This window comes from Molossus molossus, unplaced genomic scaffold, assembly GCF_014108415.1.
Source record: "Molossus molossus isolate mMolMol1 unplaced genomic scaffold, mMolMol1.p scaffold_m16_p_1, whole genome shotgun sequence".
Taxonomy (NCBI): Eukaryota; Metazoa; Chordata; class Mammalia; order Chiroptera; family Molossidae; genus Molossus; species Molossus molossus.
The window spans coordinates 225,813,452-225,833,723 of NW_023425344.1; the positions used below are offsets into that span (position 1 = coordinate 225,813,452).

The 20,272-nt window shown below is 49.4% G+C and overlaps 1 protein-coding gene across 10 annotated transcripts in view; it reads right to left on the minus strand.

The window, feature by feature from the left end:
* DPF3 (double PHD fingers 3) overlaps positions 1 to 20,272 on the minus strand; it is a 256,139-nt gene that overhangs the window by 149,584 nt on the left and 86,283 nt on the right. Inside the window, exon 1 of one of the 10 annotated variants that reach the window (XM_036267890.1) lies at positions 18,434 to 18,668. The exons of the other annotated variants lie outside the window; for them this stretch is intronic. The gene's annotated coding sequence lies outside the window, so the exon portion shown is untranslated. Of the gene's footprint in view, positions 1 to 18,433; positions 18,669 to 20,272 lie in introns of those variants that run through there. 10 annotated transcript variants of the gene reach the window in all.

The window sequence follows — 20,272 nt, forward strand, 5'->3', positions numbered from 1 at the left end:
GAATTATGTCTCCCCAAAATTCACATATTGAAGCCCTAACCTTCAGTGTGATGGTATTTGGAGATGGAACCTTTGGGGATGAAGGGATTAGTACCCTTATAAAAAAAAGAAATCTCAATCTCTCTCTCTCTCTGTCCCCCTCCACCACCCCCATGCAGAGAGACAGCACAAGAAAAGCAATTTGGCCCTGGCCAGTTTGGCTCAGCAGTTAAAACATTGGCCCATGGACCAATGAGTCCTGGGTTTGATTCCAGGCAAGGGCATGTACCTCGGTTGTGGTTGGTCCCCAACCCTGATCGGGGTCATGCAGGAGGCAACCAACCGATGTGTCTTTATCTCCCTCTCTCCCTCTCCTCCATCTCTTTCCTCCCTCCCACTCTGTCTGGAAATGGATGGGGGAAAAAAAAGGACAGCGATCTGCAAGCCAGGAAGAAAACCCTCAACCATCACCAGAACTAGACCATGAGATGGCACCCAGATTTCAGACTTCCCAGCCTCCAGAATTATAAAAAATAAATGTCTCTTGTTTAAGCCATCTAGTCTATGGTTGTTTTGTTACATCAGCCCAAGCTGACTAAGACAGTGTTTTTGATATTTAAAATAGGAACGGGCTATAGATAGATGATGGGTAAGAGAGACATTCTAATCCCATTCCATCCTCATCCTGTTCCCTTCCGACAAAGACAAAAATACTATTAATAATGTCAATTTCAACTCAATTCATTGTTTAATATTTATCTTCTCTACTAGACTATATAAACTCCATGAGGACAGGGACCACATTCACAGGGGCACTGCACACAGCCACTCAGGATTTGCAGGCTCAGGCATGGTCTTCTAAATTTTTTTGCACATATAGGTTACAACTTTAGGGGGAAATGAGAGAATGTTTGCAATTGCTCTCATTTCGTTCAGCTCCTGGGTTATTGCAGCAATCTCATTTCTCCCACTCATTCTGACAAAAAGCACTCTCCCTCGAACCCAGCTTTTAGTCTTTCACTTCTCAGTATAGTAGCCAAGATGGCTCCCAAAGCGCCCAAATTCCTTACCAAGCTTCCAAGGCCCTTGGAGAGGTATGGGGGGAGGAGGGGAAAGGACAGAGACTGGAAATCAGGCAGATCTGAGTCTCCACCTCTTACTGTCTGCACAACCCTGAGGCAGGTTACTCATCCTCCCTGAGTCTAAATTCCATTTCCTACGATATGGGTAACAAAATACCTGCTCCGGGTCTGAGAGAGAATTAAATGAGATAGCGCCTCTGGCACACAGAGGGAAATGCCTATGCTTAGTGGTAGATTTTTCTCCTTCCCTCAAAGAGTAGTATCGCCCGCCACTTTGTGAACGACCCTCTGTCTGAGCAGGTCAGTGCCCTCCATGTGACACACATACATACCACACTCATTCCTGCAGTGTCTTTAGGTGACCACCCAAACCTTCGTCCTAAGACAGAAGTCAGCAGGGTGGCCGAGGTCAAACCTCAGGCACCCAGGAGAACACAGTAGTTATTGCACGATGATCCCAGAAGTCCAAAGCCAGCCCCAAATGCACAGACCACATCTGGCTACTTGTCACTCTGTCCCCAAGCCCAGCACAGAGCTTGCCATGTTGGATTGAAAGAAAGAAAGAAAAGAAAAAGAAAAGAAAGGAAAGAAAGAAAAGAAAGAAAGAAAGGAAAGAAAGAAAGGAAGAAAGGAAGAAAGGAAGAAAGGAAGAAAGGAAGAAAGAAAGAAAGAAAGAAAGAAAGAAAGAAAGAAAGAAAGAAAGAAAGAAAGAAAGAAAGAAAAGAAAAGAAAAGAAACAAAGGAAAGAGGGAAGGGAAGGGAAGGGAAGGGAAGGGAAGGGAAGGGAAGGGAAGGGAAGGGAAGGGAAGGGAAGGGAAGGGAAGGGAAGGGAAGGGGAGGGAGGGGAGGGGAGGGGAGGGGAGGGGAGGGGGAGGGGAGGGGAGGGGAGGGGAGGGGGAGGGGGAGGGGAAGGGGAAGGGAAGGGAAGGGAAGGGAAGGGAAGGGAAGGGAGGGGGAGGGGAGGGGAAGGGAAGGGAAGGGAAGGGAGGGAAGGGAGAGAAAGAGAGAGAGAGAAAGAAAGAAAGAAAGAAAGAAAGAAAGAAAGAAAGAAAGAAAGAAAGAAAGAAAGAAAGAAAGAAATTCTCATTTATCTTTCCACATATATGAAGCAAACAACCCTAGCCCTGGAACCCAACAAAATACTTCCTCCCACCTGGAATTCTTGCCTCCTGCCCTTGCTCTGGCTGGGTTTATCTTATTCAAGGGCTGGCTGAGTCCTGCCTCTTCTAGAAAGCCTTCCAGTGAGCCCTGCCAGTAATGCTTGCTCTCTACCTTCTCTGAGCTCCCCAGGTGTTTCCCTTGTGTTTACCCAGCCTGGACTGCCCTCCTTATCTCTGCCCACCCAACCACATTATAAGCATCTTGAAGACAGGGGCTAAGAGTTCCACATTATGAGCTCCCCAGCCAGACATAGTGCAGAGAATTCAGAAGCGTGTGATCAGTGTGGACGGCGTGACTGAAGCATCCTGCTATCCTGAGCCAACTAGCGGAAGCTCCGCCGCTGACAGAGGTTCGGCACAATTTTCTCCCATGAAGATGGGGTGAGCCTGAAGCTATCTGGCTTCTCCAGAGCACGGGATTAGGCATCTGAAAACAGATACCCTATCAATTCAATCCTACTGAATTTCCCCCAAAACGTTCACATCAGCTCTTGAGTTTTTTTCACTTCTCCATCTATAATATTCACGCCATTCGATAAGACACAGAATATCCCCCTTCTCGGAACTTGATAAGAAGCTCCCCAATACTGTGTGCTGTCACCAGGCTCACTCCTGGAAGACCGGCTTCTCCTCTGCCGAAGCAGAAAACATCCCTTTGCAGCTTATCAAGAATGCCATCGCCCCACTCTCCAGGGGAATGGCCCGGGGCTCAGGATTGCAGCCTTCGTTGGTGTCAGAATCAGTGGGGGTGGGGAGGAGGCTGCAAAATTCTGATCCAGGAGGCTTGGGATATGGTCCAGATATCTGCATTTTTTATAGAGCCCACCCCCCAGTGATTCTAAGAAATATGAAACTGACTTATCTAAAGATAGCTCTCCAATCTCCAATGCGAGGAGCAAAAGGGCCTGCAAGGCTCCTGGGCCATGTTGTTGTTGTTGTTGTTTTGTTTTGTTTTTATCCTCGCCCGAGGACATTTTTCCATTTTTTGTTCAGATAGAGTGGGAGGGAAAGAGAGAGAGAGAGAAACATCAGCGTGAAAGGGACACATCGAGTGGCTGCCACCCACACGACCAACCAGGGCTGGGGACAAACTGCAACCGAGGTACGTGCCCTTAGCTGGAACCGAACCTGGGTCTCTCTGGACCGCAGAACGACGCTCTAACTGCCGAGCCAAACCAGCCAGGGCTGCTGTTGTTTTTATAATTTATTTTTCCTTTTTTGATTTTAGAGAGAGAAGAAGTGAAAGGAAGAGAGAGAGAGAGAAGCATCAATGAGAGAGAACATCGATTGGCTGCCTCCTGCATGCCCCCCACTGGGGATCGGGCCCACAACCTGGGCATGTGCCCTGACCGGGAATTGAACCGGCGACCTCCTGGTGCATGGGTTGACACTCAACCACTGAGCCACACCAGTCGGACTCTTGGACCATGTTTTAATGGCAGAGCTGGAAAGCCCAGCTAACTAACTTCCACTTGGCTAGTTTTGTTCCTGTCGGGAACATTTTCAGGCAACTGGCATGAATTAACCTGTGGCAGACTAGTCCCACAGAAGTCCTCATCCCTAACAGAACATCCCAGAGGCCTGGTCAAGGCATCCTTGGAGTGGTCACTGGAAGTGCCTCTGACCTAATATCCCAGGATAGGCATACTGGGGACAAGGACATTGCCTTGCAAAAGCTAAGTCAGATGAAGAATTTGAACCCTAAAACCCCCATTATGACTTAAGCGCCACTCAGTCTGACGTTCAGGCCCAGTAGGCCCAATAAATTCCTTTTGCAGCATCTACTCTGGTGAAGACTTTTCAGGGACTTATTATGCAAAGCTACCTAAGCAAGACGAAATTTATACTGAACCTGCCCATGATTTCTGAGCTGCCACTGGGGGTTCTGATGACATACGTAACTCAGGGTTGAAGACAAGGGGCTGCCAAGGACAAGAGACTGGAGGCAGGAGAAAAGCAGTGTGGCTCCTTCCAGTAAATAATGGGGCACGGGTTGGGGGTTAAGGAAAGGGGGGTGCTCTGGGGAGGAAGAAGACTGCAGCTTTCCTTGCGGCCAAGGTTTGACTTCCAAATGGCATCCAGACGTGACAAAATAAATCTCTCCTCCAGAGACTAAAAAATGTGTAGAATGTAACCAACTTCCAAAAGTTAAAAAAAAAAAAAAAAAAAAAAAGACTGCTTTTTTTTTCCTAGGTGAAGCATACCTAGAAAAGAAATACACACCCATCCCAGAAACCTACCTTACTGACTACAAAACATTTTTACTTTCCCTGGTTTATAGGCTGAGTCCTTTCCGAACCCCCAACGATGAGCTGGGCCCCAGTACACTGTCCCTTGGGTGTGATCTCCAGGAGAAGCAGACCACTGATCAGAGACAATTTTTGGACAAAAACGTCCTCAGAGCCCATCCTGGCTGCAGGAATCTAAGGGCCTCAGTGCTGCCTTCTCCAGGAAAGGAAGTATCAGGCTGGCATTTCAAACACAACCACAAAGAACACACACTTCTGCAGTCAATTCTCAACACAGCAGACCAAATGATCTTTTTAAATGGAAATCAGATCATGACATCCTCCTCCTTAAATCCCTCCAATGGCTTTTCATTGGGCTCAGAATGAGATCTGAACTTTTTCCCGCAGCTGCAGGCCCCCAGACTGCCTGGTCATGCCCGCCTTTCCAACTTCACCTGGTCTCCAGCCCCCATGCCTACGGGGCACCATCCTCACTGCACTTCTTGCTGTTCCTCTCATATACCAAGATCATTTCAGCTCAGGACCTTGCTGTCCCCTGGTCCTGGTATGCGTTCCTCTCAGATCTCCTGGTTGCCTTCTCCTCTTCTCCTCCTTTATCCCCTAGGGGAGCCCACTCTTCTCCACACCTGCTCTAGTCCTTAATATCTCACATTTCATTTTATTTTTTTCATAATACTTACCACTTTCATTTTTTTTCCTCCTTCGCCTGCTGATAGTCTCTACATAAAATTGTGAGCTCCATGAGACAAGGATCTTCCTGTCTCTTGTCTACGACTGGATCCCCTGACTTAACACAGGATTTGGCACCTAGGAAATGCTTAACAGACACCACCGAACAAATAAATATAAGATGTAGCTCAGTGGTTGAGCATCAGCCCAGGCACCAAGAGGTCGTTGGTTCGATTCCCAGTCAGGGCACATGCCCAGGTTGTGGGCCCGATCCCCAGGGGGACATGCAGGAGGCGGTCAGTCAATGTTCTCCCTCATCGATGTTTCTTTCTCTCTCTCCCTCTCCATTCCCCTCTCTCTGTAAAAATCAATAAATAAAAAGAAAAGAAGTTATAGGCCTGCCTGTAACAGACCATGTGGATGGTGTGGAAGCCTCACCTTCCAGAGGGCAAGAAGGTCAGTGCTGGGAAAGGCACCCTGGGCCGGAAATGGGAGTCACATGCCACCTCCTCCCTTCAGATGCTCTCTGCCCAATACACTCCCGGCAGTGGGACAGGGACCATTCCACTGTCCATACTCAAATCTTGCTCATGACCCCACAATGCCACCCACATACCCCAAAACCTGGAGAGAAGCAGGGCCAAGTGGATAAATGATGCCATTTGTGACATCAGCCACTCTTTTCTATGCCCTAAAGGGACATCCCAGGTCTGACACTGGCACTGTAAAGCAGCAGTACCAGAAGATGGTCCCCAACATACCCACTCCATTTCCCTTGAAGGGCCTCTCTCAGAATTAACTCCTTCTGCATGTTCTTTCTCAGAGAGCTGATCCAAGCCCTATTCCAGAGCCCCAAGCCTAGGGGTAGCGGCAGGGATAGGAGCGGGTGGGGGTGGGGAAGCACTGCTTAACGGGAAATCAATGGGGACTTGAAGGTCATCTGGAGGGCGCTGTCTCCCCATCATGCACCTGCTGGGATGGGATTTGTGGTCCTGACCTTGCCTGGGGGCCTCTGCCCTCCTGTCAGAATTGGTTAAAATCAGCCTGCAGAGGCAAACACCCTGCAGACCAAGTGATCTCCAGGCGTCCTTCTCAGCGACATCAAGCCAAGCAAAAAAAGCACTGAGTCTCATTTAACCTGCCATAAGGTTCACAGTCACCCCAATTTCTCTTGGCAGCCTCCTGTGCAAACTGTCTCCGGCCTGCTGCTTTGGGAGGCGCACACCTGTAACCCTTGTCATAAGGACAGAACCCAGCCACACGACCGAGAGGCTAGTTGTGTCCCCAAATTTAAGTTCTCCGGTGGAAATGGTAAAAATATCCTGGGAAACTAAGGAGACCAAAACCAAAAGAAAGGCGAGTGCACCCTAGAAATACCTAAACCTGCCCCCATAATCCTACATCCTGGATAATGACAGAAGATAGCAACTCTCCACACTGCAGCGGGGGGGGGGGGGGGTCCATCCCATCCCAACAACTGTAAGGGGAACGTGACTAAACTTAGAATCTGATCCTCCTTTCCTCGAGAACCCAAGTCCCTTCCCTTCTTTCCCTCCCTCCTTCCCTCTTCCCTCCTTCCCATGCCTTTCCCTCTCCACGGTCTTCTCCCCTCAATCCTTCCACCTCAGCGAGAGTCGCTTAACATACAGGTCAGGAGCAAACTGTTCATCCTACATCTCCAGTCCAAAGTGAAACACGAAACTCATATACAAATGCGGAAGAGTCGCCCTAAACACATTTATGGGAGGGTGACAGGATGGTGGCAACAATAATAGTGGCGTGGCTACCATTTATTACGCACTCACTATGCGTGCCAGGCGCAGTTCTAAGCACTTTACATGTATTATCTCATTCCATCCTATTACTTCCCCCTATTTCTCAGACTTAGAGACATAAATATAACCAGGCAGTTTCGGGCCAGAACCTTGCTCTCGGCCACATCTGATCGGCCTCACAGGGGCGCACGGCCCCTCACCGCGGGTGTGCGTCCGGGACTACAACAACTCGCACAACACTTCTTTTTCTTGGGAGGCAGCAGGTCTCTCCAAGAGCATCACTGATTTGCTGGGTAATCTTCACTATTTCTCTTTTTTCCCCAAGCTGCCAAACCATGCAGAGGTAAACTTTCCTATCACAGAGCCACCTCTCGGTAACTCAAGAAGCAGGTTGGTGATGGGGCTGCCAGAAAAGACACCATTAGAGAAATACACAACGTTATTATGCAGTTCAGAAACCAAACACATCCCCGAGTGGCTAAGGAGTGAGGCACCCTACCAGACCCCGTGTTCTGAACACCTACTGACAGGAGGAAAAGGAGATGCCAGATTTGCATAAACTGAAGAGCCAGATTTAAGAATCCCGGCGGGTTAGAGACTGTCCGTGTCTGGTGCTTCTGTTGTATTACAAGGAAAATCAATAACCAGAGAGGTGGGCTAATTTCCTGCAGTCACACAGGAGCAGTGCTGACATTAGACCCTCGGTGTCCAGGTTCCTAGTTCAGGGAATTCTCCACTGTTTATAGCAGGGGTCTGCAAACCACAGCTCCTGGCCGAATCTGGCCCACCTCGAGTGTCTATAAACCAAGAGCTAGCGGAAGACAGCATGCCCCTTCATCTGTGTACTGTCTGTGGCCGCTTTCACACCACAGTGTTAGAGGTGAGGCGGTCCAACAGCCTGCATGGCCTGCAAAGCCTAAAATATTTACCATCTGGACCTGTACAGGAAAAGTCCGCCGACTTTTCGTTTATAGCGTAAGTCTTGAATAATGAAAAGACTCCACCCTTGGAATGAAAGAAAGTAGACCAGGAGGCCTCAGAGTCACACAGCTTACGCAAATATTTTTACAATTATCCCAGCTTGGTACAACGTAATAAAAACCCATACATACAGTTAATAATCAGGAAAACAAGCGTGAGCTCACCTTACCTATTTTATAATGATTGTTAACTGCAGCAAGCAAAACTCATCACTGAAAATTAATTTTTTCCAGCTTTCGGCCAATGAGCGCAAGGATGCTTTTTCCAGATGCCCAGGCCTCATTTCCTCCTGGTAGGTGAAAAGGCTACTACTGAGCCAGTGCGGGGATGGAGAGCACTGCCCCTCCCGGGGTGTTCTCTACCCAACAGGATGCTGTCCAAACGCCCCTCGTCTCCCTCACTCAAAATAAAATCAGGAACACCCAGGCACAGCCGGGCTCTCCCAGGCTCCTTCCGCCTACACTGCCTCCCGGCCTGGCTGGTCCATCTCTCTCCTCTCCAGGAAGTGATCGGGATCAGCATAAGGCTCACAGAAGCAGCCCTCAGCTCTTTTGGCAAGGACCCTCTAGCATCTCACGAATGCAGGTGTGAGGGTTGGCCCCTGACGGCTAATAGGGGAATCACGGTTGGACCTTGGTCCCGGTTCAAAGCTGGAACTTAGTCATTGTATATCTTTGACAAGTCTCTCAACCTCTCTGAGACCCAGGCTCTCAAATGTCAAATGCAGAGAATTATCCTCAAATATTCCAACGGATGGAATACGTGCAGAGTCAAATAAAGGGACGAGACAGGTGCTCACACTAAGCACCTGATCTACCCGGTCTCCATCCCTGGGACCAGGTACAGCCCAGGCCCTTCACAGAGCCTGATGCTGACTGACAGCACTCAATTAGTGCTCATTCTGGGGACCTGGACCCAAGCACAGCTCGGAGCCTCCTTCTATTCTTAGAAACTCTCCCCCATGGGGGCTGTACCCTTTCCACCAATCCTGCTGAACCAGAGGGATGCACGTGGCTGTGCTGTGTTCCGGGACCTTCGTCACTAAGACAGCCGAGAGGCAAGCCAAAAAGGAAACATCCAGAAGAGCCCACCTGAGCAGGAGGCTGAGGTCTGTGGGGGAGGACAGGTGGGCAGGGCAGCTGATGAGATGAAAGGCAACAAAGAAGAAAGAAGAGCAGGGAGGAGGAGGCCGGGGGATAGGAGCCCTGCCTTGGTGGAGGAGAGCAACCTCCAGCACGTGCCCCGCAGCCATCAATATCTCTTCCCAAGACAGGTTATCTGGGGAATTTATGCTCTCTAATAATTACCTTGCAGAGGGTTCCACTTATCTTACCAGAAGAATCTGCCAGTTGCCAGGCACACAGGGTTCTGGCTAATTCCATAAACAGCGCTGTCTGCCTTCACCCCCGTCCTCCCAGCTCCTGTCCTCTGACCTCTAACCTTTCCTTGCCTCTCTGGCATGAGAGAAGTTAAGGTAGAAGAGTCTTAGCAACTTCCAGCAGATTTAAGGGCTCAACAGGAGCTGACAGGGGTTAGGAGGCTGTCCCTTACAGAGAGGCATGAGAGTCCAGCTGAGGCCAGACCTGGGGAGGTGTAGACTGCTTGAGAGGCTACATGGGAAGGGCAGGAGCAATGCTTGGGGCAGACGATTGGATTGTTTTTGTCTTCTGATGACATCAGAGCTGGTTAGCATTATTTTATTTTTTTATCTTCTCATCCCTCCTCAAACCCTCCTGGCTTGACCTGCCAATGAAGCCTCCCTCCACTAAGGGTCTGGCCACTTCTTCAATAACCATCATATGCTGCCCTGGGTGCAAGATCTCCTGAAACACCGGGAGCACGCTCATGGGGAGCGGAGTCCCTGGTTCACAACTCCTCGTGCGGGCAACGCACTCCTGAGTCTTAGCAACACAATTCCGCCAGGCGGCCCTTTCTGTGGGCCGGCCCGGTTCTAAGTGCTTTAGAAATAGTAATGCATTTCATCTTTCCGACAACCCCACGAGAGAGAAGCTAGCACTGTCCCCCGTTATCCCAGTGAGGACGCTGGAGTTCAGCTGAAGTCAAAGGCTGTGAACGGGTCGGGATTTGAACAGGCCGCCTGTCTCGGAGTCTCACCTCTCCACTCCGCGCTGCCTCGACATAGGTGTGTGCTGGGCCACTTATCTGCCCTCTTATTTCTGCCACCTTTCTCTGAAATACTTTCTGTGACAGTGACAATAACAGTAGCCAAAGGCTAACGGCCCTAGAGAATGTACAGGTGCCAGGCTAGGGGCTTTCCACTAAGTCCTCACGTTCACCTTGGAGGGAGATGCTGGTAGGGAGACAGGCGAGTAAGCCAGGGCAAGCGGAATGGGTAAACTGAGGCAGGTAGTTACACAGCCAAGCAGTGTACAGCCATCTAGTAAATCGCAAAATCCTATCATCTGTAACCCAGGACACTTAGGAGTAAATGGTTTGCACTTCTCCCTAGCCAGAGGGTAAATAGCCTAAATTGCCCTACTCAGGGAGATAGAGGGCAAAAATCCAATTAGTGCCATTTGCCAACCACACCCAAGGACAGATGAAGTTAAGGGAATAAATCTCATTTCGGCACATCAGCATAAAACTGATGAATATTCTATTGGGATCCTCCCCTAAGACCTCCCCTAAACTCCCAGCCTGTAAACCCCCTCAAAACGAAGGTCCCAGTGCAGACCCCCCTCTCAGGAGCATGCCTGTGCCTTTCCCTTCCCCCTCCCCCACTTCGTCCCCCACAGGCGTGCACCTCCTAAACCCTCAGGGATCCCCTGTTATTTGCACCCAGGGAACATTGGGTGGCAGCAGCTCATGCCAGGCTAACCCCAACCCTGTCCCCAAGGCCCCGTTTCCTCTGACTTCTCAGTGAGCCAAAGCGGCCCAGCCTGGGCTCATTCCCCCACCTGGTCCCTCTCCTGTTGCTTCTTTACTCCAGGCCCTTCCTTGTTTCACTGTCCCCAGCTTTAATAAATGTGCCCTCAAAATCTCCTAAACTCGAAATTTTGAAACCTTTTCTGCACGAAGTCAAGAACCCACACACTACCAGCCAGCCCTTGGCAGATCTGCTCGGGGCCAGGTCCCCTTTCTGGTAACAGTAGCAGCTTGATGCTCTGCTTCCCAAGCCACCTCTGTACCCCAGAAATACCAACCTCCTCCTCAAGGCCTTTGCATCTGCAGGTCCCTGACCAAGCACCCTCTTCTCCCCTTTGCACTGGCTGCTTCTGCACCTCAGGGCTCTGCTCCCTTCCACCTCCTCGAGGCCTTCCCCAAACTTACCTACGGCACTCATTCTTGGGTTTATGATCTTTTTTAGCACTTTGCCAACCATTAAAAATTATTTTATTTATATTTACTTTCCACCTATCTTTCCCTAATAGATACATAAGCTCCCTGGGAGAAAGACTGGTCTAGTTTGCTCACCCCTGGATTCCCGGTGGCTCCCGCTGGGCACCTGACGCAGAGTAGGCATGCCTTGAATATTAGTTGGATAAATGATATCCCCAATGGGCCTTACATGTTGGCTGCTCATTTGGACACAATCTTTCATGTAAACCCCTCTATCTGTTCATCTCCATTTATTGAGCCTTTACCGTGTACCAGGCACCTTGCTGAGTACTTCATTCGGTATTTCATTGTGCCCCACTATGAGATAGAGAATATCATCTTTATCATTCCCATTTACAGATGAGGAAACTGAGGCTTAGAGAGGTTACACAGCTTACTCAAGACCACACAAAAGTGGGGTAAGATTCAGTCTCTGTCTGTCTGCCTCCCTGAGTCTATGAAATTAATTGTTCTGCCAGAGCCTCTAGGTGGGTCCCCTCAGTAACTCTTCTGTCTTCACCCATGTATCCCCAAATGTCCCCAACCTTCCTTCTCCCCTGTCCCTTCCTTCTCTGTGCCGACCTCCTCCACTGACCCCTCCAGGTCGTCTGTCCACCATTCTTCTCCCTGCTCAGTGCCTCCAAGAGCCTGTCCTGTGTGGTGAGCCACTTGCCCTCCTCCCCCTGCTTCTGGTGGCCTGGGCCAATGGTGGGTGCCAGAGGCAAGTCAGAGAGAAGGAAGAGAGTGAGGTGCAGTGTTTATCCCCAAGCCACCTCTTTGCTGGGTCACTGCGGGAGGCTGCATCCTTCCACTGAAGGTCACGGCTTCTGTCTGGCAGTCCTCTCCATAGAGCTACCCTCTTTAATCCCTGTGACCTTCTCCTCTGCCCTTGACCTAGCCCCAGGGTGTGGACTATCCTCTTGAACATTTCCCTGCTTATGCTTTTGTAAACAGCCGTCTTACTAAACACTCCCCAGTCTACTCTGAACCTACTGCCTTCTGCTGGAACCTCGACTCTCCAACACACAAACGTCACCTGGCTTCTTCACCTCTACAACCCCCCACTACTGTCTCTACCCCTTCCCCTGCCCCCTGCAGCTACCACTTCCAGGCCTGGGTGCTCTCCCTGCAAGACCTATAAATAAGTGTTGACTTGCTGGCTTGAAGGTTTGCCCTGGCAGCCTCTGCTCTTTGCCTACCCCCCCACCCCCTGCAGGGAGAGGGGTCCTCTAGGGCAGCGCTGCAGGGACCACAACAAACGGTCTGCCCACGACTAGAATAAACCAGAGGTTATCAGGTCCAGCCGGGGGTCCCATTTGCTGGGGTCAGGTCTGTCCTGTGCTGGCTGGTGGAGGGACCCTGCAGATGGTGTTCTGGTAGCTCAGATGAAGTCAACATCGCAGATTCAGTGATCACAGTACCATGTGTCAATCAGCTGCTCTGGGGCAGGTGCAGTAGTCTGCTGCCATTTGCCTACATTCTCTGATATTGATGGATGAAGACACTGAAGTTCAACAAGGACAAGGAACTTAACCAAAGCCACAGAGCTACTCCGTGGCCGAGCTGGGATTAGACTACAGGTCACTCCAAGTCCACAGACTTTAATTTCTCACCAGTCTGTGCTTCCTCATGGCCAATCCCTTCATCCTACAGGAGGACCAAGACTCAGACCCAGTCAAGCAGACAGCTCAGAGGTGCCAAGCCCCCCGTGACCTGGAGAGGGTCAGGAGGAATGGGAAATGGGTTAGGGAAAAGGTGTGGAAGGCTTCATGCTGCCTTGAGTCACTGTCCAAGAGGCATGGCATGGCTTGGCCACAGTGAGTGCTGACCAGTCAGGGGACTGGAACATGTCCCCACTGCTCCTTCCTGCAGAGCCAGCAGGAGCCATGTGCTGTCCTTGGCACATACCAGCATTTCAACAAAACATACCCGCAGGCACAGACCCTCCACCCCCACGCCTGGGACAGTCACAAGGAAACTCTGAAGGGGAGGGCAGAGGGACCAGGCAGCAACACAAGGTCGGGGGGAGGCTTCCTGCTGCAAGACCTGGAGGGGACTATGCTTCCTCACCCCCTCCCTGCATCCAAAACGAGTGCTCCCCATTAACACCATTCAGAGACTAAAGGCTTTTTTCTTCTTTCTGAAAGGCAATGGCGGAAAAAGTTACATTTCTAGCATTGGAAGTGATTCTTGGAGGCAAACATCCTCACTGTGAGGACACACGCACACACACACATGCACACACACACGCATATACCAGCTCTGCCACCACACAGCCCAAAATAGCTCACACTTTGGTCCTGGCTCTCCTGGGCTCCTGGAGAACCAGCTCAGCACAGCCTCCTGACCCCAGTCCACATGACTGCTGGCGGGCTCTCCTTCCCCACAGCAACAGCGCTCCCGGGGCCCAGCAGCAGTGGCGCCTGCTCCTCGCACCGTCCCGCACCCTCCCCCACCGAGCCTGGGTATCCCATGTCGCTGTCTGATGTGTCCTGACAGGACAAGGTCCAATTAGCAGAGGCCATTTCCAGCGACCCAGCATGAGACGGGGCCCCAATCTCCAGAGCCGTCCTGAACCGCCACTGCCTCCTTCCCTCCAGATCTTACGTCACTGATGTGACATCTCTAGGTGAAAGGCTCCCCCAGCATTTTACAGGCTGTTTAGAAAACATCCAGAATGTTCTTTACAAAGGAAAAAGAACTGCTGAAACAAAACACTGGGTTTTATCTTAAAATCTGCGCCCTAGTGGAATTTGAAGACTGCCGTCACTCCAATCAAAACCACTCTCTATCCTTCCTTTTAAACACCAAAAATGTAATCTCCCCTAAAGATAGCAGAATGGCAGACGTGATTAGACCCAATTAATATATGGAGAAACTGAGAACAAAAGAAGGAAAATCAATAGAACTGCCCCGCTCTGACCAGCACTACAAATGAAGTAATAACTGGAGGAAGATTTGGAGAGACAAAAAAAAAAAAAAAGTGTCAGACAGCAGCCATGAGGCCATCGTCCCACAGGAACTGGCTGGGCAAAGCCACTCTAGGCTGACAAGACATTCCTGGGGATGACGGAAGGCGGGGAGACAGCTGGGGTCACTTGCCTTCTATTCATTCTCTGGTTCATCAGTGGTAAATCCTCTTTTTTCTCACAAAAGCAAGACTGAGAGGAAGCAAAAAGGAGGAAACATCCACACCAGCTGCCAGTCCATTAGGGACCCTGGTCATTTCTAGGCAGGCAAAGCCCCTGCAGCCTTGCACTGAGTTTATCGCCATCACCACTCTCTCCCCGTCTCACTTCCGTATTCAGGGAGCAGGAAAGCAAATTAACCCGACTTCCACCTGGATCACCAGCTGGGCCATTGGCAGCATCCAAAGATGGGGTGAGGGAAGCCCCAGAGAAAGGGAGACCTTACCCTGAGAGATCAGCATCCCCACTTCCTGCAAGGCACCTGGAGCTCTGCTGGATAGAAGACACCAGGAAATTCAATAAGAATTATTTGGGCCTGCCGAGGACTCCAGATGCAAGATGCTAAGTAAACGAGCCAGCTCCAGGTTATCTTTGCAACTGCAGGAGCAAATTTCTTATCGTCCAGCTGGCTTTCCTGGCAGCCCCTCGGTCTACCTTGCCACCTCTGGATGGGGTTTCATGATGCTGCTTCTGGCTTATGTGAATGACAGTCATTCATTCATTTAGCCAGTAAATGTGTAAGGAATGCTTATTCCAAGCACGCTACCCCGTGAGAGGCAGGAAAACATTTCAGTGAAGGGCTGGGCTCTGGCACGAGGATGCCAGGTTTGAGACCCAGCTCCTCATTTGCTTGCTGCCGGACCTGTAGACATCTCTGTTTCACTTTCCTCATCTGTAAAATGGGGATGATAATAAGACCCTCCTTGTAGGATCACTGAGAACAGATGAGATAACCCCATTGTGAGAGATCAGTATTAGCAGTTGCTACTATGAGGTGGGGTCCCACTTTCCACTCGCTACCACCACCGGCAGCAGAAACATCAGCTCATGACTTAACTCCCAGACAGTACTCTCTGCTCCACTGGCCTCTGTCCACACAGATGAGTAGCGGCAGAATGTATTAAAAAATAGAATAGCCCTGGCCAGTTCAGCTCAGCAGTTGGGGTGTCGGCCTACAGACCAAAGAGTTGTGGGTTCCATTCTGGTCAAGGGCATGTACCTGGGTTCAGTCCCCGGCCCTGGTCCAGGTCATGCGGGAGGCAACCAATCCATGTACGTGTGTGTTTCTCTTTCCCTTCTACTCTGTCTGGAGATAGATGGAAAAATATCCTCGGGTGAGGATTTAAAAAAGCAAAATAAATAAAAATTTAAAAACTGTGTTTAGTCCGGCCGGTGTGGCTAAGTGGTGGAGTGTTGACCCATGCACCAAGAGGTCGCCAGTTTGATTTCTGGTCAGGACACATGCCCAGGTTGTGGGCCCAATCCCTAGTGGGGGCATGCAGGAGGCGGCCAGTCAATGTTCTCTCCCACTGATGTTTCTATCTCTCTCTTCCTCTCCCTTCCTCTCTCGCTAAAATCAATAAAAGAAAAAAAAAATTAAAAAAAAAAATTGTGTTTAGCCCTGGCCAGTTTGGCTCAGCAGTTAGAGCATCAGCCTGTGGACCAGAGAGGCCCGGGTTCGGTTCCCACTAAGGGCACCTACCTCGGTTGCAATTTGTCCCTGGGCCCGGTTGGAGTTGTGTGGGTGGCAGCCACTTGATGTGTCTCTCTCACATGGATGTTTCTCTCTCTCTCTTGCTCTCTTCCTCCCTCTTTCCCTCCCGCTCTATCTGAAGATAAATGCAAAAAGTGTCCTCAGGGGAGGATAAAAAAAAAAATTATGTATTTATAAAAAAATAAATAAAATAGCTCAACTCCATTGGTTCAGACTGCCCCCCACCCCCGTCAGTTATCTAGCCACTGGGGTCTGTGCTCTAAAGCACGACCATGGCCCGTGTGGATGGTCCAGTGCAAAGCCATCCCCCGCTGCAGGAACCTAACTCGGAGCACAGATCTCCCCAGCCGGCGGTCGAGGGCAGCCAGCTGCCCGTCACCTTTGTTAAAGGGCATTGGGAGAGGAGGAGTCTCAGTCGTTGGAACTCTGCTTTGTTCAACAGGACATGTGGAAAGATGGTGTGTCGGTTACCTGTTGCTGCTATAATAAATGACCACAAACTTAGTGGCTTAAAACAACACAAATTCATTATCTTACGGTTCTGGGGGTCAGAAATCCGAAACGAGTCATATAGGGCTAAACTCAAGGTTTTCGGCAGGGCTGTGTTCCTTCTAGAGGCTCTAAAAACTGCCCACGTCCCTAGGTTTGTGGCTCCTTCTTCCACTGCGTCACTTCGACTGCGGCTTCCATTGCCCCACGACCACCTCTGACTCTGACCCTCCTGCCTCCCTCTTAAAAGGACCTGTGCTTACGTTGGGCCCACCTACCCACACACTCCAGGAAAATCTCCCCATCTGCAAGTCCTTAATTCAATCACATGTGCAAAGTCCCTTTTCCCAAGCAAGGTAACATTTCCAGGTGCCAGGGATTAGGACGAGGACACCTCTGAAGGAGAAGCCCAGAGGTGCGTTCTGTTGCAGGGCGCACCTGAGAATTGTTAAATGGCAACTAATGAGCTGCCCACTAGTCCCTTTAGGCTGTTGTCTTGCTTCTATCAGGTCCAGTCACTAAACAAACCAGTTTGACGTGAACTACCTAACCGACAGCAAACACCAGCAGGCCCTGTCAGGCCCCAGGAATCAGAGGATCTGCTCTGTCCAGAGCAGACCAGTGGTTTCATGCTGAGGCCCAAGGTGCCTCAGGAGAAACAGCCAAAGATCTAGGCTGATGATCAGAAGTTCCTAGTCTGGACATGACCCAGAAACAGAGATCTCAGCTTATTTTCTGCAGAAAGAAGAAAAGTGTGGGACCCCCACACTCTTCTGCAAGCTCATGCTCCATTCCCCTGAGAGTCGTTCTCATAGAAGCATCTGTGTGTTGTTTTAAATTGTATCGTGATTGCCCTGACCAGTTTGGCTCAGCAGCTGGAGCATCAGCCTGCGGTCCAGAGAGACCCAGGTTCGGTTCCCACTAGGGGCACGTACCTTGGTTGCAGTTTGTCCCCGGCCCTGGTTGGGTCATGTGGGTGGCAACCACTCGATGTGTCCCTTTCACATTGATATTTCTCTCTCTCTCTCTCTCTCTCCCTCCCACTCTATCTGAACAAAATATCGAAAAATGTCCTCAGGTGAGGATAAAAAATAAATAGGTAAATAAATAAATTGTATTGTGATCAATTTGGACTATGGATCATAGCCAACAATTCTCATCATGACTCTTTCTGCCTTCCCAGTTTGTAGATGAGCCAATTGAGGGAGGGCACAAAGGAACAAGGATTTTAACTTACTACAACTTCATGAGTCATTTGGTTCTATCACTTTATTTTTCATTTCATCACATTTGATTCCATCCTCATGTCAGGTAAGGTTAAAAAAATGTTTTAGAATTTGAATCTCAGATCTTTTGCTAAATAGTTGCATGACTTGAGGCAAATGCCATCCCTTTACTCATCTGTAAAAGGAGACAGACAAATTTGCCTCTCACAACTGTTGCGTGGGTTAAATTACACATGAAATCTTTGGCATATTGGGTTTATGAAGCAATTACTATGTCTCAGACACTATGCTAAGCATTTAATGCATAATAATTCATTTAATCCTTACAATTCTATGAGGTAGATTTTGTTTATTTTTTCCATTTTCCTAGAAAGTAGGCCTCTTCAGGGCAGGGATAATTTTTTTGCATCTTCAGCCCCTAACTCAAATATCCTGTGAGTAGTAAATGCTACTACTCTAAAAGTACTGCTGCTCATAAAAAGAATTGAACCCTGGCCGGTTTGGCTCAGCGGTTGGACATTGACCTGTGGACCAGAGTGTCTCGGGTTCGGTTCCCACTAGGGGCACGTACCAAAAAAGAAAAGGAAAAAAAAGAATTGAGAGGTCCGTTGAGTCTGCAATCACGGTGAAGGTTTCATGAAGGTGGAATCTGAAAGGTAGACAGAACTAGAGAACAGGAAGGAGGAAAGAGGGCAGGTCTTCCCAGTGGGCTAGAGTGAGGCGGAGAGAAGTGACAAGAGAAGCAAGGCATGTAGGAGACAGGACTAAGCGGATCACATGGACAGGAGACCATCAAACTACCTTCACGAAGCTGAACGTAGGCTAGGACTTGCTTTGCCCAATAGAAAACAGCCAAAGTTTGGTTGTTCCAGTTCCAAGTCCAGGCCTCAAGAGACCTCCCAAGCTTCTCTGCTCTCCTGGAATCCTGCTTCCTGGCGGTGAATCAGCTTGGGCTAGTCTGCCGGAGGATGAGCAGAGACATGCAGCAGAGATAAGCCGTCCTGGCTAAGGCCGTCTTAGATCAGCCAGCCCACAACCTACAAAGCAACTGACCACAGACACATAAGTGAGCCCAGCCAAGAAAAGAAGAACCACCCAAATGAGCCCAGATCAAATTACTAACCCATAGGATAGTAAGCCAAATAAATGGTTGCTGTTGGAATCCATCAGCTTGGGAGGGTCTTGGTAAGCAGCAAAACTAACAGAAACCAGTGTCTCTCTTTCATCTTTTAGACCCTCAATAGCCAGGACAAGGCCTGGCATGTAATAGTTACCCAGTTAGTGTTTCATGAAGGAAGTAATGAATCAATGAGTCGACAGAACTGTAAATTCATGAATGACATGCTAGAAGGCTGAAATTATGTCAGCTCTCATAATTCTACTGAGTTACTTTGGTTTAAGGACTATTTTCAGCTTGGGTTATAAACACCTAATAAAAAGACGCATTATGTTTATTCTCTCAGTCAACATTCTCTTTGTCCAAGTTTAGTCAAGTGAAAAAAGAAAGTTTCACATGCACAGATAATGTAGGGTGAGGTGATGAAAAAACTAGAGTAGTTGTTTAGAAATCTGGGCTCTAGACTTAACTCTCCCATTAATTGCAAGACCTTGCTAATTCTCTTCACTACTACTTCTACATCTGTAAAAGGGACATTGAAAGAAAATGGTCCTTCCTTGTCAACCTCACTGGATTGTGGTAGCTTCCCACCATCAACAATTCTACTTCGTCTCTAAGCTGACTTTTACTTATTGACAGTTTTTATAAATATATCCTTGTATGAGCACCATTTACTTTTTTCCTATCTTCCTTTTAGTATTCTGCTGTTTGGTAATCACATTTTCAAAACAACAAAACAAACAAACAAGGAAGTAGTCAAAATTAGCCTTGATGGCGAGGACAAAGCTGTCAACTGGAGAGCTGGTATTTCCGGCAGTGAGGATTCTATGGGACTAAGGTCAGGCATGACACCTGAGTCACCCTCCGGGACCAAAGCTCAGTGGAGAACTCTAGGTCCCCAGTAGGCCACACCCTGGCCAGCTGTGGAGGATACAGCCTAGTCCCTCTCCCCTTCCAGCAGTGTCTGCCCAGGGTGGAAAGTCAGAGGCTCTCAACTTCGAGTTTGGCTCTTCCACAACCTCGGTTCCTGCCTTGGACTCAGTGGAGTGGAGTTCTGAGACCACCCACTGCTGCAAGAAAACCCTTCATCTTGGCAGCTCCTCCTTCAACAGCAGAATCTGGTTGGAAGTTCAGAGTGCTAAAGGCACTTCAGGACCTTCTTGGGCGACTGCCTTCTCCCAAAACTACAAAACTTTCAAAAGTCACAGTTTAGACCATCTAAACTCTAAATTTTAGAGTAACCACCAGGTTTCCACAGACCCGAGCATCTAGGAAGTGTGTAGGAGGCAGTGCAAGATGGTCTGTGTCCACTGAACACTGTGCTCTCCTCCTCCGGTGCCTGATGGGGCTGGACAGAGGTCAGAGGTGGTTGCTACTCAAACTGGGGGGATGGGGCTGAAAGGGTGGGCAGTTCTGGTCCTGCTTAGTGGCCTGGGTCTTGCTTCACAATGCCATTGTAAGCACCCAACCTTCCATTAACCCATTGTCCCTGAGGTGGGCATGGGCTGTCGGCCTGCCTAGCT